The following is a 15,163-nucleotide window of genomic DNA, read 5'->3' on the forward strand; positions in this document are numbered from 1 at the left end:
ATCCTTGTGAAAGGGTGTGTATTAACAGTATAATGCCTCAGGTATGGGTTCACCTCACAGAATATGGGATCTGAGGACAATAAATGTCCTGTTCATGTGTTTGTCAGGATCTCAGCAGCTGAAGAGCATCTGAAAAAGAAGTTTTATTTTTCTTGTTTAATGGCACAGATATGAAGTACCTCGTACAATTTCTGCGTTAGCCTCTCTCTTTAATTGTTATACAACATCTCTCTTTTACACAATGTAATAATATACCCATATTGAGGTCAGAATTTGATCCTTAAGCTCATTATGCAAGATGATATGCATGAGAAGAGAGAGTGATCCTTGACAGATAATAAATACAGGAGAAATATGTCAATATTTCAGAAGTGTTTCATATAGAAAATTATATGGTCATTTATTACACTTGTTGCATAAAACAAACAAACCAGTGTCTATAAGTTGTAGTAGGAATGTCTTTTAGCAGCAGCTGTGGGAGCTAGGGTGCCATGTATGATGCTGACCTCCAGCCAGCACCTTGAAAATCAGCTCAGGAGCCATGGTGAATATGTTTTGAGAGTAGGTTTTTCTCTCTAGATGAAGGGTTTAAAGAAACCCAAGTGTTTGTGCAAATGAATAGCACTTTTTTATGCTGTTTTCATTTCCTTGAACCCAATTATTATGAATATTTCTGTCTTTGTATCTTCAGATACCTAGCTTTCCTAAAGACTTACTATATTGTTTGAGGAAAAAACCTTTTTGTCAGCTGTACTCAGCTACTCAGAGAAGTACAGAAGCTTCCATTGCTAATCTGTGTTTTAACATAATTTATTTGTAGCCCCTTCAAAATCTTTCCAGGGGTCATTAATACTTAGTTGTGTAGCCACACTGGATTTCAAATCAACAAGCTTTTTGTCTATGGGTGGATGGAAAAGATTTGCTTCAGTCAGTGTACAGCTGAAGATGTAGAACATTTCCTGGAAGACAGCCTAATACAGAAGTTGGTTAAATCCTACTAAAAGCACTCGTTAGAATAAAACTACAACTTGTTCTGAGGGTGGTATTTATGATCTTAAGGTCCTTTCCAACCCCAACTATTCTATGATAACTTCACTTGACCAAACCTTTGTTTGCTAATCCTGAAATGTGTTGTGCGTATTCATGAAGGCACGATTTGCTGTAATAACTGATGTGAATACTGTTACTGCATTTAAATATTCAGTATTAAATATTCAGTATAAAACATTTGTCTGGACATCATGAAAGCTTTCTGTATACATCAGACTGGTAACAGAAACAAAATTCAAGTATTTGATTTACAGAAAGAAAAAAAAACCCTAAACCAGCCAGGCCCTGAGGCAATGATATGAGAATATTTTAGCAGTCCTACACCCTGAAGGGGATTATAACAGGGGGGCACAGTCCTTTTCTCCTCTGATCAATAGCTGCTCTGCATGCATCAGGTCTCCTTTTCAGATAACCTACTTTGCGGGGAGCCGGAGCTCGCTCTTTGGCCTCAGTCTGCTTCCCAAGGTTATGGATGTGAAGCACCATGAGAATAAGTTGGATAAAAAGTCTGGATGAGTGATTGTGTGCTACAAGGGGCCATAGAGTGTGAACTGTCTTTCCCGATTCTAAAAATACCTCTGTTATATGTAATCTTGCCTCTGGTACTCATCAGGCCAATATGTATGTATGCTGACCCATTTTATGAAAAACAGATGGTTGGTTTCCCAAGAAATACTTTGTTCCAGAACACATTATTTCCTACTGGTTTATGAGCTGAAGGATGCCATGTCTTCACAGTCAAGCAAAATTTTACTTCTGATGAATGCTTAGCATATCACAGTTTTAAAATGTTGGAGAGCAAAATGAGTTTTTTTTCCTGTCTCCTGTATTTTCTACAGAAAGCATAATATTTAACATTGTCTGTCTTCAAAACCATCAGCCTAGTACCTCCTGAACCTTCCTTACCCAACGTTACAGCATATGTTTTTGAAGCCAATCAACTTCTGAAAATGTAGGTAATGACAGTTATGGATGTTCGTACCACAGCAGAGAGATTTCCACCTCCACTTTCTCAGTTTGGCAGGAGAAATATTCCCTAATTTGCTTGGTGCCATGAAAGCTGCCTTATCTTTTCTTCAGTCTTATGAAACCAATGCCTGTTAAAAAGCAAAGCATGTTATGGGGCTTGAGATCTGGTGATGATAAAGGCCTGTATTTTCCGTTTAGGCAACTGTGGCCCCTATTTCTCTGGTACCCAGCATTTCACAAATGCTGTGACCAACAGTAGTGGTGAGAGAAAGACATTTTGTTCCTCATGAGTCCAATCTCATTAGCAACTAGTTACCATCCTGGGAGGGTTTTTAGCATGTAGATCATCTGATTTATGTTAGACGGAATAAATATATTTACTGCATCTCGGTAGCGATAGCAGCAGCTAAAATCTCTGGCTATGTGAAATTGCGCCTTATTTCTACTAGGGATGGAGAATTTAATGAAATTGTTTAGCAGATGAAGCACTATAGAGATCCCTTGAGATAAAATGAATGGCTTTATTTAATGCTGTTCTCCTGAGATGGAAGGGGGCAAGTATATCAAAAGGCATCATGTTTAATCTCATCATTTTCATGTACTAAAAGCTTTCGTGAGTTATTAGGTGAACTTATTTGGGTGGAAAATATGTACGTAACAGATGAATGTTTCAGTCAAGTGTGTTATTTAGTTTTTGAGAGGGCAGCATTACTTATGATCCTGACCAGGATGATAGAGGTACTCAAAAGGGTTAAGCTGAAGCCACTATTATATGAATCACCTACCAAAATCAAATTGCACTGGAAACAGGGGAAATGTGTAGAATGTGAGAATTACTGTGTGCTTAAAAATATGAAAATAATCTTATGAGAATGCTTTTCTGTAGCACCAAAGAGCCATTTCAGTGATAGAGACAAAATGTAACTTCCAGCAGCTGGGAAAACATGACAGAATACTTGACTTTTTTTTTTTTTTTTTTTTTGAAAGCTACAAAATCCACTTTTTTGATTTAGCAAATGTAATATTTCTGCCATTATTCTTGCACCAAGTCTGGCAAGTCATTGCGTCAGTCTAGCACTGTCTGCATCTGCGTCTCCCGGTGGTGATAAATACGAGATGTCGACTAGTGGCAACAGAGGATAAATGTGAGCTGTATAGGAGGACAGTGTGAACAAGCCTAGGGCCGAGCTCAGCATATGTAACTGTACACAAGCCCTGTCTGCATGGTGATGGATGCACTTTATTAAAGCAACCCATTAGTAGTAGCTGCCATGTTTGATTAATTTAATAACAGACTGAACAAAACATATGGCAGTGTATATGAAGATATGTACTTTGGCAGAGGCTGTATATAGATAAATGCTATGGCTTTGACAGTCTGAAATCTGTTAATGCTTTGATAGATTAAAATTATCTGTGGAGGATGAGGAATAAATTAGGACCACTCTTACAGGAGAAACAATGCCAGAATTCATATAAAGAAGCTGTGATTCAGTTTCTGTTATTTTCCATTGTTTCTGATATGCTTTTCTATTGATATGAAAATAAAACCTTTATAGGTTCGTATATTCCTTTTAGCACAATCCTTCCCTTCTCTTCCCCTGCCTTTGCAGCATCTGAAGTCTATGCAATAGTAGACAATTTTTCTGTGAGGAATGCAAAGCATAGATAGACCCATTTTTACCTGAATATGCCAGGAGTCATGTGTATAAAACCAGATTTTATTTAGTATTTAAACCACAGGAAGAGTATCTTACCTACCACACCTGAACATGGCTTTTTACTGGAGAGAACTATGAACTACTTCTTCAGCGCTTCCCTGCTATCTTTTTTTAGGATTATTCTGTCTCTATGCTGATACTGTTCTGTGAAAACAATTCTCCCTTCTGCCAACTCTTTTTCTAGTGAAGCACAAGTTATGGCTCTGTTTTTAAGACTCTTAAGCTTTGTGCTTAAACCTGTGGTGCATTTGAAGAATACAAGATTATTCTTTTCTTGTGTGAAGTCCCTTCCCCTCTCATCACATCCCTGGATGGAGTAAAAGCTCGTCTTGTATAAAAACTAATTTTGCTTCATTGATTTTATTTACAGTGGTTTACTGCATGACATCACTCTAGGACAGCTTAAAAAAGTATCCTAATGTACATGTAGGTTGATGTTAGGTGTGCAAGGTCAGACCTGTGGAGAGGATGGTATGACTGAAATTCTGCCTTGTTGTTGTGGTTCTGTCACCTACTCCTGTCTCTCCAGTGCTTCATATAATGGATGAGTTTCTTCTTTCTGCCTCATGTTTTCATTGGAATTGTTTATTTTAGTAGTATTTTTACCATTAAATTATTCCAGTTTGTTCACAGTTTAACATAACTGTAATACATGCAAGGCCAAAGTCCAGACTGAACAGAGCTGGCAAAAGATAAGAGATGGATGGGATGCATCAGTTATATAATTCTGAATAGAATCACAGACCGGTTTTGGTTGGAAAGGACCCTAAAGGTCATCTAGTTCCAACTCCCTGCAATGAGCTGGGACACCCTTCCCTAGACAAGGTTGCTCGAAGTATCAGCTAACATGAAGTGGCTACCCTTTTCTAGTTTTATTCTGAGGGAAAAGCTGGATATTGTTGCAGAGATTTCATGTTTATTTTTAATTAAGATGATGCAGTTTTTGCCCTGCATTTTATGGCTCTGGGGAGTAAGACAAGGATAAACAGCGTAACCAGAGAAGAAGTGTTTCTGTTGCCTCAGATTGATCCAAATGAAAATAGGATTTCTGAAATTGCAGGCAGGAAAAGTTGTACTTATCAGTCTAGGAATTCGAGCCCATATAAGAATTCATAAGGTTTTACATGAGTCCTCTCTTCATAATTTGGTCACTTGTTTTTTTTATGTGGTTTCTTTGTTTGTTTGTGGTTTGTTTGTTTGTGGTGGGTTTTTTTGTTTGTTGTTTGTTGGGGTTTTTTTGTGAAGAATAGATGGGATTTACAACTAATGAAAAACTTACGGTGCTTGGTGCTTTCCAACTGGAGAAAATGGAGTTATGCCATGAATAAACTGAGGCCAAAACTATTTCAACTCATTGGGATGTTAAGGGTAAGGAGCCTTTAAATTATCAAATAAAAACAGTCAAGTGTACAACATTAACAACAAAATGGGGAATGAGGGGAAATAGAAGATAAATATGTTCTCCTGGCCTAAGTTCTCTCTGAAAAAAATTGCAAAGAAATAACCCTTTTTCCACACCCAAAAAATCCCAGTATCTATGAATATATATAATATATATAGTATATATTATGTATAATATTATATATATATGAAATTATATATATAATGAATATAATATTAGTATAATATATAATAGTATATTATGATATAATATATAATAGTATATTATGAAAACTCTTCTTACTACTGTCTTTTTATTAAATTAACTGGATTAGAACCTGAATCAGTTTAAAGACTTAATTGAAAACCGCTTTAAATATATTGGCAACCCTTCAGGACCAGGTTTGATTCTGGAAGCCTCTTCTGTATCCAGGGGCAAACAGATAGGAGGGGAAGAAGGGCAATAAACAGGGATTTTTTGGCATGACCTGGGTGCATAAATAGTAGTTGGCACACATGAATCCAAATCAGAAGAACAGGCAGTTGAAGTCAACAAAAGCAGTTTTTACCATCGCTAGCTACAGAAAGATACAGGTCTGCTCCTTGTGGTTTGTGTTGACTTCTTGAAGTGGGTGGCATACATACAAGATGAAGGTAAATGCATGCAAAAGGCATAGTTCGACATATCCTAAAAGTAGATGCTTCTGAGGTGGAGAGCCATAAAAGTGTAGGATTTCAAGGTATTCATCATTCCTGAGGGCACTGATATTATAATTGTAAAAGACTGTATAGATGCTGGTGCATCCGTAGCTCATACAGAAAAAAAGCAGAGGGCCTGATTCAACAAATATTATTAGTAAGTATGATGCTTATTGATCTGGGAGGAGTGTGGGGGGTGTTCCTATAAATCTGCCTGCTGCAGACACATAGAGCTAGTGTTAGTTTTTCAGCTGTTAAATAAAATAATGAGCCTAGGAGAGACAGGTAGCAGTAGTAATACAGGGAAAAGAATAATGACCCCCTTGGGATGGAAAGAGAAATAGACTTAACCCTTCTGGTATTTGCATGGAACATATACCAGCATTTGTGTCCTATAGACACTGTTTGTTGAAGGAGTGTCTAAAAGTAATTTTTGACAGTAACCAGGAAGCAGTTTTTAAACTAAAACTTGAATGTGACCTCGTTTTTTTTCCCATTTCTTTGTTATAGCCACTGAAACTACTCATGGTATAGAAGCAGATTATGGGAAATCATATTGTTGCCTTTAAAGCTGTTAGCACTCTGTGAGATCAGCAAGGCTTGGCATTTTTGATTTTCTGTTTGTGCGTAAAATAAAGCCATGACTGTATGAAGTGTGTACCCAACATAACAAAACAAAGAGTCTAGAAATACAAAATCAAGTCAGAATTGGAAATAACTGTTCGTTTTTTAAAAACTTTTGAAAATATCTGAGTCATCCTTGGTTTTGCCTGTCAGATTAATGCCACATGGAGATGTTAATGGTTATTTTGCATTCTCTGTATTTTCTCCAGCTGTTTAATTTGTTTTGTCATTTCTTTGGCTTTTGCTATGCTTTTGCTGTGTTTCTGTCTTTTTGTTATATTTTATCTCTTGTTGCTTCTTTCCAACTTTATGGCCAGCTAAAACATACTTCAAGTCCCTGGCTCAGCAGAGGTCTTGGAAGGCAAGTAGAAAGGGCTGAGGGAAGTCTCGCTGTTGGGCAACAGAACATTTGCTAAGCTGATATGTGGAAGCTTCTTCCTCCATCTGGCCATATGTAATCCCAGCCCTTTTCCTCAGTCCTGGGAAGAGCAGGACTGGAAAGCTGAGCCTCATCATCTGTGCTTTTCAGTTCTTGGGTATGCTGCAGTTTTGCTTTTACCAGTACAATATGCAATGTCTTTCCTACCCTTCCACAAGAAAACTTGTTCAGTTCTGATGAGACTATCTCTTAATGTGAAGGGAAGGGATGGGGACTGCATTTCTGTATGGTTTGCTACCAAATGCTTGTGAATAAAGCTTGCAGGTTCAGCCCTCTGGCAGAGGAAGTTACCTGTGCGTTTAGATACTGTGTTTTCTAGGCATACAAGGCAAGGTGTACTCAGGGCTGCAAGGAGAACTTTACAGAGGGCACTTGTGTTTCATGGAAAATCATTTGTGGTTTATGATGGGGACTTAAAATTTAAAAACCCTCACACATCTTAATTTAAAATCGCCAGATTCATACTGCTTTCTTTACAGAGAAGATTGTTTATTTTGTGAAGCAGCCCACTGAAATAGAGTCATGTTGTGGAGGAAAGATGTTTGTGTTTTTTTGCTGCAATTTTGCCTGCTGTTCTCAGTTAGTATCTGCTAAATTGTGAAATTCAGTTAAATCAGTCATCTCTTGGCTGCAGGAAATGTGTAACTTGGAGATATAAAGAATTTTGAATTTGTTGAAGAGTTAAGTATCAGTCATGTGAACGTTTTTATGCAATTTGTGCTTTGTTACAGCCAGATGATGCACTCAGTTTTATAGGGCTTCCAGAGAGATCGATTAATATTTCTTTAAATATTAAAAACAAAGAATGCAAGAGGGTACTGAGGAGTATCTAAAAGAGCAAAGAAGCTCTAAGAAATGCTTTTTAAATTTATTTCCTCCTTTCCAACACTGAAATCTTGTTGAAGTCACTCAGTATATTGGCTTCCATAGACTCATGCAGGAAATGTTCTGAACTGAAGTATGAGCATATTCCCAAGTTCTGCCTGAGAAAATACCAAAATTACCTTGAAAGCACCCACCTATTATTTTTCTTGGTAAGATTTTGGGGGAATATTTTTCCAGTTCTGAACAATTGAGCTCTTTACATTAAAACGGTTTTTTGGAGGGTGGGGTAGGCATAGGCTCTTGTCTGAGTGGCTGAGCTAGCTGCAGTTATAAAATGCCAATATGTGGTACTATCTTTTGCCATTAAGCTCTTTGGAAAAAAATAACATGTCATAATGTAATAAAAAATTAATACATTGTAATGCCTCAGAATTTAAATCCTAATTTGAAATCCTCCCTGTTCCTGTTCTTGAGTTGTTCAAATGCTATTGTTATTACAGATGTCGAAGGAGATGAAGCAAACAGCTATGGGTGTTTGTTAATATGTAAGTTATATTTGGAATTTATATGCCATATATATATGTCTTCTGTATTTTGGGTGCTCTTTACCATGTGCTCTTTACCATGTGCTTTTGTTTTAAGCCAGAGTGGTACTCTGAGCATACTTCAATCCCACAAATATTTGCACCAGCGCAACTGGTGATGTGGACTGGTAGTTAAAGCCAAGCAGGTTTTTTTAGGTCATTGAACCTTTTTAGCTACCCAGCAGTTCATGGTATGAAACAACAATCTGAGGGAACTAACTACCTCATAATTACCTTAATCATTAATAATGGTTACACTTGCATTTGAGCTTGGGGCCAGTTTTGTTTAATGTCTTTGTCAATGATCTGGACAAGGGGATCAAAGGCACCCTCCTTAAGTTTGAAAATGACACTAAATTGAGCAGGACTGTTAATCTGCTGGAGGGTAGGAAGGCTCTGCAGAGGTATCTGCACAGGCTGGGTTGGAGGGCCAAGAACAATTGTATGAGGTCCAACAAGACAAAGTGACCCAAGTGCTGGACCTGGCACAACAACCCCTTGTAATGCTACAGGCTTGGGGAAGAGTGGCTGGAAAGCTGCTTGATGGAAAGCGCCTGGGGTGTGGCTCAAGAGAAAATAGCCTCAAGTTGTTCCAGGGAAATATTTCTTCACCAAAAGGATTGTCAAGCACTGGAACAGGCTGCTCAGGGAAGTGGTGGAGTCACTGTTCCTGGATCTATTTAAAAGACACGTACTTGTGGCAGTTAGGAACATGGTCTAGTGGCGTACTTGGCAGTGCTGAGTTAAAGGGTGGACTCAATGATCTTAAAGGTGTTTTCCAACCTAAACAACTCTGATTCTATCATTTCATCCAAAATGAAGTCCATGCCATGTATAAACCCCAGTTGAAGAGCAAACATAGATCTTGAAGCAGCTAAGAGCCTTCTGCTTGCCTCCTATGTCTGGAGAAACTGCAGCATTGGCAGCAGCCAAAAGAGATGGTTCTCATATGGCAGTAAATCAACAATGATTTGGTCAGTAACCTTTTGAGAAAATATTACAGGACAAAAGCTAATCATTTCAGTAAATGGCATCACACAAATATCCACTATCCATACATTACACAGGTCTACCAGCTGGTCTTGGAGGACTGCAGCATAATTTAGTCTGATCTGTAGACAATAGATTCTGTTCCTTTGGTGGGTTGGATAATAATAAAATTGGAAAAATCTCCTTTAATTGTAAGCATACATTCAGAGCCATACTTGTAAAAAGTATTGTATATATCTGGAAAACATTAAATCATAAGCACTCTGTGGAAGTATGTAATTGTCAAACAGTGAGTCTGAAATGTGAACTTCTGGTAACTTTTCCCTTAAATACTGAGAATATTTTTCCTCTTTTGTTTTTGTTTCCCAAGTGGTGAATTTTTTAATGCTTCCATGAATTTTAGATGAAGTCTACTTAAGTGGTGGACAGGTATAACTTATCAGGGGACAAATGGGGAATAGCACAATCATTAATCAGAAAGCAGAAGCCCTGAGCATGGAGTCAAAGTGCATTGTCTGCCAAACAGTTTTCCACAGATTACTTGATAACAATATTAAGATTGATCACACAGTACTGATCTTTTAGGCGATGTGAGCTGACCTACTTTTAAAGGGGGTTAATTTGCAATTTCTCTGTAGCAAATAGAGATGTTGGCTTGTGTAATGTAGTTTACTAATAAGATTCCAAACATGCACAACCTTAACCCTATTTAGGAAGAAAGTATGATCAATTCACTTTGTCAGTCCTCTTTTCTACAGGGAAGAAATGTTTTTGCAGAGGCTTTCAGACATTATTGTTTACTATATATTTCTTCAGTGTAGTAATGAGGAAGGTGTGAAGACCCATTGCAGTAAACAGCATGCTGTAGAACAATACCAGCTCCTACCCATTCCCCGGTCTCAGTCGGCGAAAAAGGGGTTCATTAGGGCAACTAGAGCCTGTTAGTGTTAGTGTACACGGAGGTTTACTGCAAAGCTGTCTAGTTTATCCATATATGATTCCTCGTAAAGACAGAAAGATGGGTGTTGTCTCCTCACTAACAGTAAGAGGACATCCTCCCTTGCCAAATTGTGAAGTCCCTGCTACAGTGCATGGTGGGCTGTAAAAATTAACTGTTGGCAAAGCAGCACACGTTCTTAAAAATGAATTACTGAAATATCTGTACAATTTTAGCACATGCTAAATTATAGAATGATTTGGGTTGGAAGGGCCTTAAGGGTCATCTAGTTCCAACCTGGCCTTGAGCACTTCCAAGGATGGGGCAGCCACAGCTTCTCTGGGCACCCTGTGCCAGGGCCTCACCACCCTCACAGGGAAGAACTTCTTCCTTATACCTAATCTAAATCTCCTCTCTGTCATTTTAAAGCCATTCCCTCTTGTCCTGTCACTACAGACCCTTGTCAAAAGTCCCTCTCTAGTTTTATTGTCACCCCTTTAGGCACTGGAAGCTGCTCTAAGGTCTCCCTGGAGCCTTCTCTTCTCCAGGCTGAACAAGCCCAGCTCTCTCAGCCCGTCTCCATCGCAGAGGTGCTCCAGCCTCGCATCATCTTCATGGTCTCCTTTGGGCTCACTCCAACAGGTCTCTGCCCCTCTCATGTTAGAGGCCCCAGGGCCAGACGCAGCACTGCAAGTGGGGAGCCTCACCCGAGCGGAGTGGAGCGGGAGAATCCCCTCCCTTGGTCATGCTGCCGGGAATGCAGACCAGGATACAGTTGGTTTCTTGGCTGCAAGAGCACACTGCTGGGTCATGATGAGCTTCTTGTCAACCAACACCCCCAGGTCCTTCTCAAGGCTGCTCTCAATCCATTCTCCACCCAGCCTGCATTTGTGCTTGGGATTGCCCTGACCCTGGTGCAGGACCTTGGACTTGGCCTTGTTGAACTCCATGAGACTCGCATGGTGCCACCCCCCCCAACCTATCCAGGTCCCTCTGGATCCCATCCTTTCCCTCCAGCGTGTCAACCACACAACACAGCTTGGCTAACTTGCTCAGGGTGCACTCGATCCCACTGTCCATGTCACTGACAAAGATCAAAATCGGAAACATTATATGGAAAATTTTAGATTAAAGACTCAAAGTATATTAGATGATTAAAACCTTGATTTTTAAGAAGGAAAGTGTTAATGAGAAGATGCTGATATTAACTTATGGTAGTCATAGCAACCTAGTTCTTTCTTTTCTAACATTCTGGTCTTTCAGTATTTGAGGGGAGGGAAGAGGGAACAGGTTTTGTTGTATCACAAGCAAAGTTTGCTCTGCTGAGATTGTGCTTTGTTCTAGCTTTTCTGCAGTCAAATCACACAATATCCAATTACTTTAATATAATCACTTCATACCAGGAGGAGCAGCTCAGGGAAGGCAATAGACCTAAAGGAGCGGTTTGAAAACTGGGAGTTGAGCAATCAGTTCCCTGCTGTTATTTATAAGATAAATTCCGAGGGGCCTGGCTCTCCCAGAACATTCAGTCAGAGACTTCAGATTCCCAAACTATTGCTTCATGTGTGTTCTGTGGGGCATGTAAAGCACAACTATGATATTGCTGATGAGTCTAACAACTAGAGTTTTGTTTTTTTTTTTTATCTTTGCAAAGTGATTTTCCTTCAAAATGCTGTAATACTTAAGAGAGAAACCTTGCTCTCAAGAGATGGTGATTTTAGAGCATGTAAGGAGTCTGTACTGAGTTGGACCTATGTTCAGTAGGTTTCTGAAGATTTGACTGACTTCCTGGAGCCCCTTCAGGTTGCAACAGCCCATTGTCTTTTACAGGCACTGTCTGTTGTCAGTTGGTGCTTGGCGGGTCTGGATTTGTGCGGATGAGGCTGACAGCATTTCACAGCGTGTCTAGCTTTGTAGCTTTCCTAACGTCAAAAGCACTGTTTTGGTTTGTGGGGAACTCTGCTTGCTCCTATCCATTACCCAGCTTCCTCTCCCAGCTCTGTGCCTTAGCTACTTTGCTGGAGTGACTTGGGAAGAGCAAAGCTCCCTGGGTTAGAAAGCTGCTCTCATGCTGCCACCTGCAGACGCGGTGGAGGAGTCTCAGATGGGGCCTTCAGCCTCGCCGGGATGTAGAAGCTGGGGGTTTTCTTTCTGCGCGTTTCTTTTGGAAATAGTTTCGAGCAATTAATTGAAGGCTCTCAAGAAATCAATTAAAACTATTTTTCCTGCAATTAATGAAACAAAAATTAACAGCCTCTGGCCCGGTTAGAGGTGTGCGTTTTGTAAAATCAGCTCTGCTTTGTTTTTCTGTACTTTTTATTTTAATTCTACATAGAAAACAAAAAGATCACTGCAGCAGGACAGAAATAACCAAGTTGTCCCCAGTTAGTCTGGTTTTGGTCACCATAGAAACGAAAAGCTCCCAAAAATGCATCTAGAGATAGCTATTTCAGGAAGGCAAACTGTATTAATTGTGACTGTCTTAAGCACATTAAATGAACATATAGAAGATAGACATAGTTAGCTCCAGGTATGCTTTTTTTTTATACTGCTTTAGAATAAATGCTGCACATCAGCTTCTAGCAAGACGAAAAAGGGTAAGCCAATTGCCCGTGTGTGCTGTTAGCCCTGTGCTCAGAGAGGCTGTCTGAAAGTACAGCTCTGCTAACAAACTGCTCCTTCAACAACTGTTCCCTTCTTAGAATGCTGCAGGTAGGGTGTTCTGTTAAGCCAGTGCATAAATGGTCCAAGTATAAACTGAAAAGAGAAACCTCAGTGAGAAATCTAACATTTCAAAGGAATATTAAAATGTCTGTTGTTAATGTTAAAATGTTCAACTTGAGTTGGCTACCATTTATATTTTACATTTTAAATTCTAAAATGGATAAAATCTTTTTTCAATAGTTTGTAAAATAATGTTAGGTCTATCCTTTGTGTATTCTGTATTCTAATTGCCAGTGTGAAATTCATACCTTAAGTAGTAGAGCAGCACCTACTGTATATGAGAGTGCTTGGTTGTTGTTACTTAAAATAATATGTCTACCTGTTGCTTTTGTTGATAATTGATGTTTTGATCTTTTTTTCTAACTGGCAAAAATAGACAAAATACTATAAATAATATTTTTTTTAATAAAGGATTTGAAATGTTCTGTTTTGTTAGGTGATTCACCCTAAAAACGTTTTCCAAATTACATCAAATTAGAGATGAGCCCTGGGTTTTTGACCTGAAGACTGTTTTAATATAAGAATGTACTTTAATGTGGAAAAAAAAGGAGAAAAAGCTGTCGTCAGGTAGCTGCCCATTACACCCAAACCAACCAAGTAGAGGCTGGGGCTGCTTTTCTGTGTCCAGGCACAGAAGTCAAATAAGTCAGATTCCTTAACAGTTTTAAACCAGTTTCACTCCTAAAGCGATAATTTTTATGTAGTAGTGGTGAACAAAACCAATCCCACCACAACTGTAGCAGGTGCTTTTCTGTCTCACCAATGAAGAAACAAGGCAGCAAAAAATGACTTCTGAGCACAACTCCATGCGTGGTTCTAACCTTAGCTTCAGACAGGTGCCACCCTGTGGGTTGCTTGGGAGGCCCAGCTACAGCCCCAGTGCTGCCAGCCCCTGTGCCCCAGCAGAAGCACTCGAGGAGGCCGGCTTTAAACCTCATCTGCTTTTGCCCTCCCTTGCCAGAGTGTTTGAAGCCCTAGGTTCCTGTCTCCTAGCCAGGTGGTGTAGTGCTGGGCTGTAGGATTTCTGCAGTGCAGCTGCTTCTGAAGATTCATAAATACCCTTTTTCTCTAGGGGGCGGTATGGATGCCTCACTGGAAAAGCAGTCCATGGATGCTGTGCCTTCATGTGCAGAAAACAGATTGTTAGCTCATTTCACTACATCCTTCTCGCCATCTTCCCATCCAGTCTGTACCCACTGCACTTTTGCAGCTAAGTGAAAAAGGGTACGACAAGATTCATGTTTCCCGGCAAGGTACCAGGCATGTCTGCAGTGGAAAGGCTCTTGGTGTTAGCAGTGTTGAGTTTGCGGATAGAGATAAAAATGCTGACTTAGACCCTGTGCAGATCAGTGTATCCAGTCAGTGATACTGTGCATATAGATTCTACTGCTCAGTTGGGGTTTTCTTTTTGAAAGGGCAGCTGTCTGTATTAGCTTCCAGTGCCATCTAGTGGGCTCTGGTTTTATTTCTGTAGTCGGTAGAGTTCCAGTAATACATTTCAAGCCTGTATATGTGCATACATTAATATCAGTATTCCTTTCTGTACACCCCTGTGTTCTTCAGAAGTGATCCATTTATAGATATTTATGCTCACTTCCGACGTTTAAGGTAGATGTAAACTAGAAGTTGAAACAAGCCATAGAAAAGTAAACAGAATTATATGTTTGCATGTAGATTGTATGACAAGTGTCTTTAATGGAGGCTTCTGAGAGAGACCTTCTAAGTAATTTAGCTGCTTGTTTGCACTTGGAAGTACTGTTCCTATAGTTGTGCATTCTGTTCCCTGTATATCTTTTTATGTAAGTGGTATAAAAATTCTCTTCTGCCATTCATAACATTTTATGTGTTTTGAACTCATGATGTACACCATTTTCACATTTCTAAATTATAATCTAGACCCCTTCTTTTCTTTTTTTTTTTTTTTTTTTTTCTTTTTCTAGGTGCTGGTTTGGTTCACTCATTGCTCAGATGGGCTTAAGGGTTTTGTGAGTAAAAAAACATTTTTGCTGTTTCTAACTTCTGTGGATAACATGTTGTGGACAAGTAAAGTGTAAAACCTGGAGGTTCAGGATAAAGTGTGGGATCTGTCATTCACTTCTTTTTTCTTTTTTTTTTTTCAGCTGTTGGCCCAAATTTCCTAGTTCAGGGCTTATATTAATGCAACAGAAGTATAAATCCTAACTCTAACCCTGGTAGTCCTATCTGGGGATGTTACTTAAGG

This window comes from Lathamus discolor, chromosome 6 (assembly GCF_037157495.1).
Source record: "Lathamus discolor isolate bLatDis1 chromosome 6, bLatDis1.hap1, whole genome shotgun sequence".
In the NCBI taxonomy this organism is placed as follows: domain Eukaryota; kingdom Metazoa; phylum Chordata; class Aves; order Psittaciformes; family Psittacidae; genus Lathamus; species Lathamus discolor.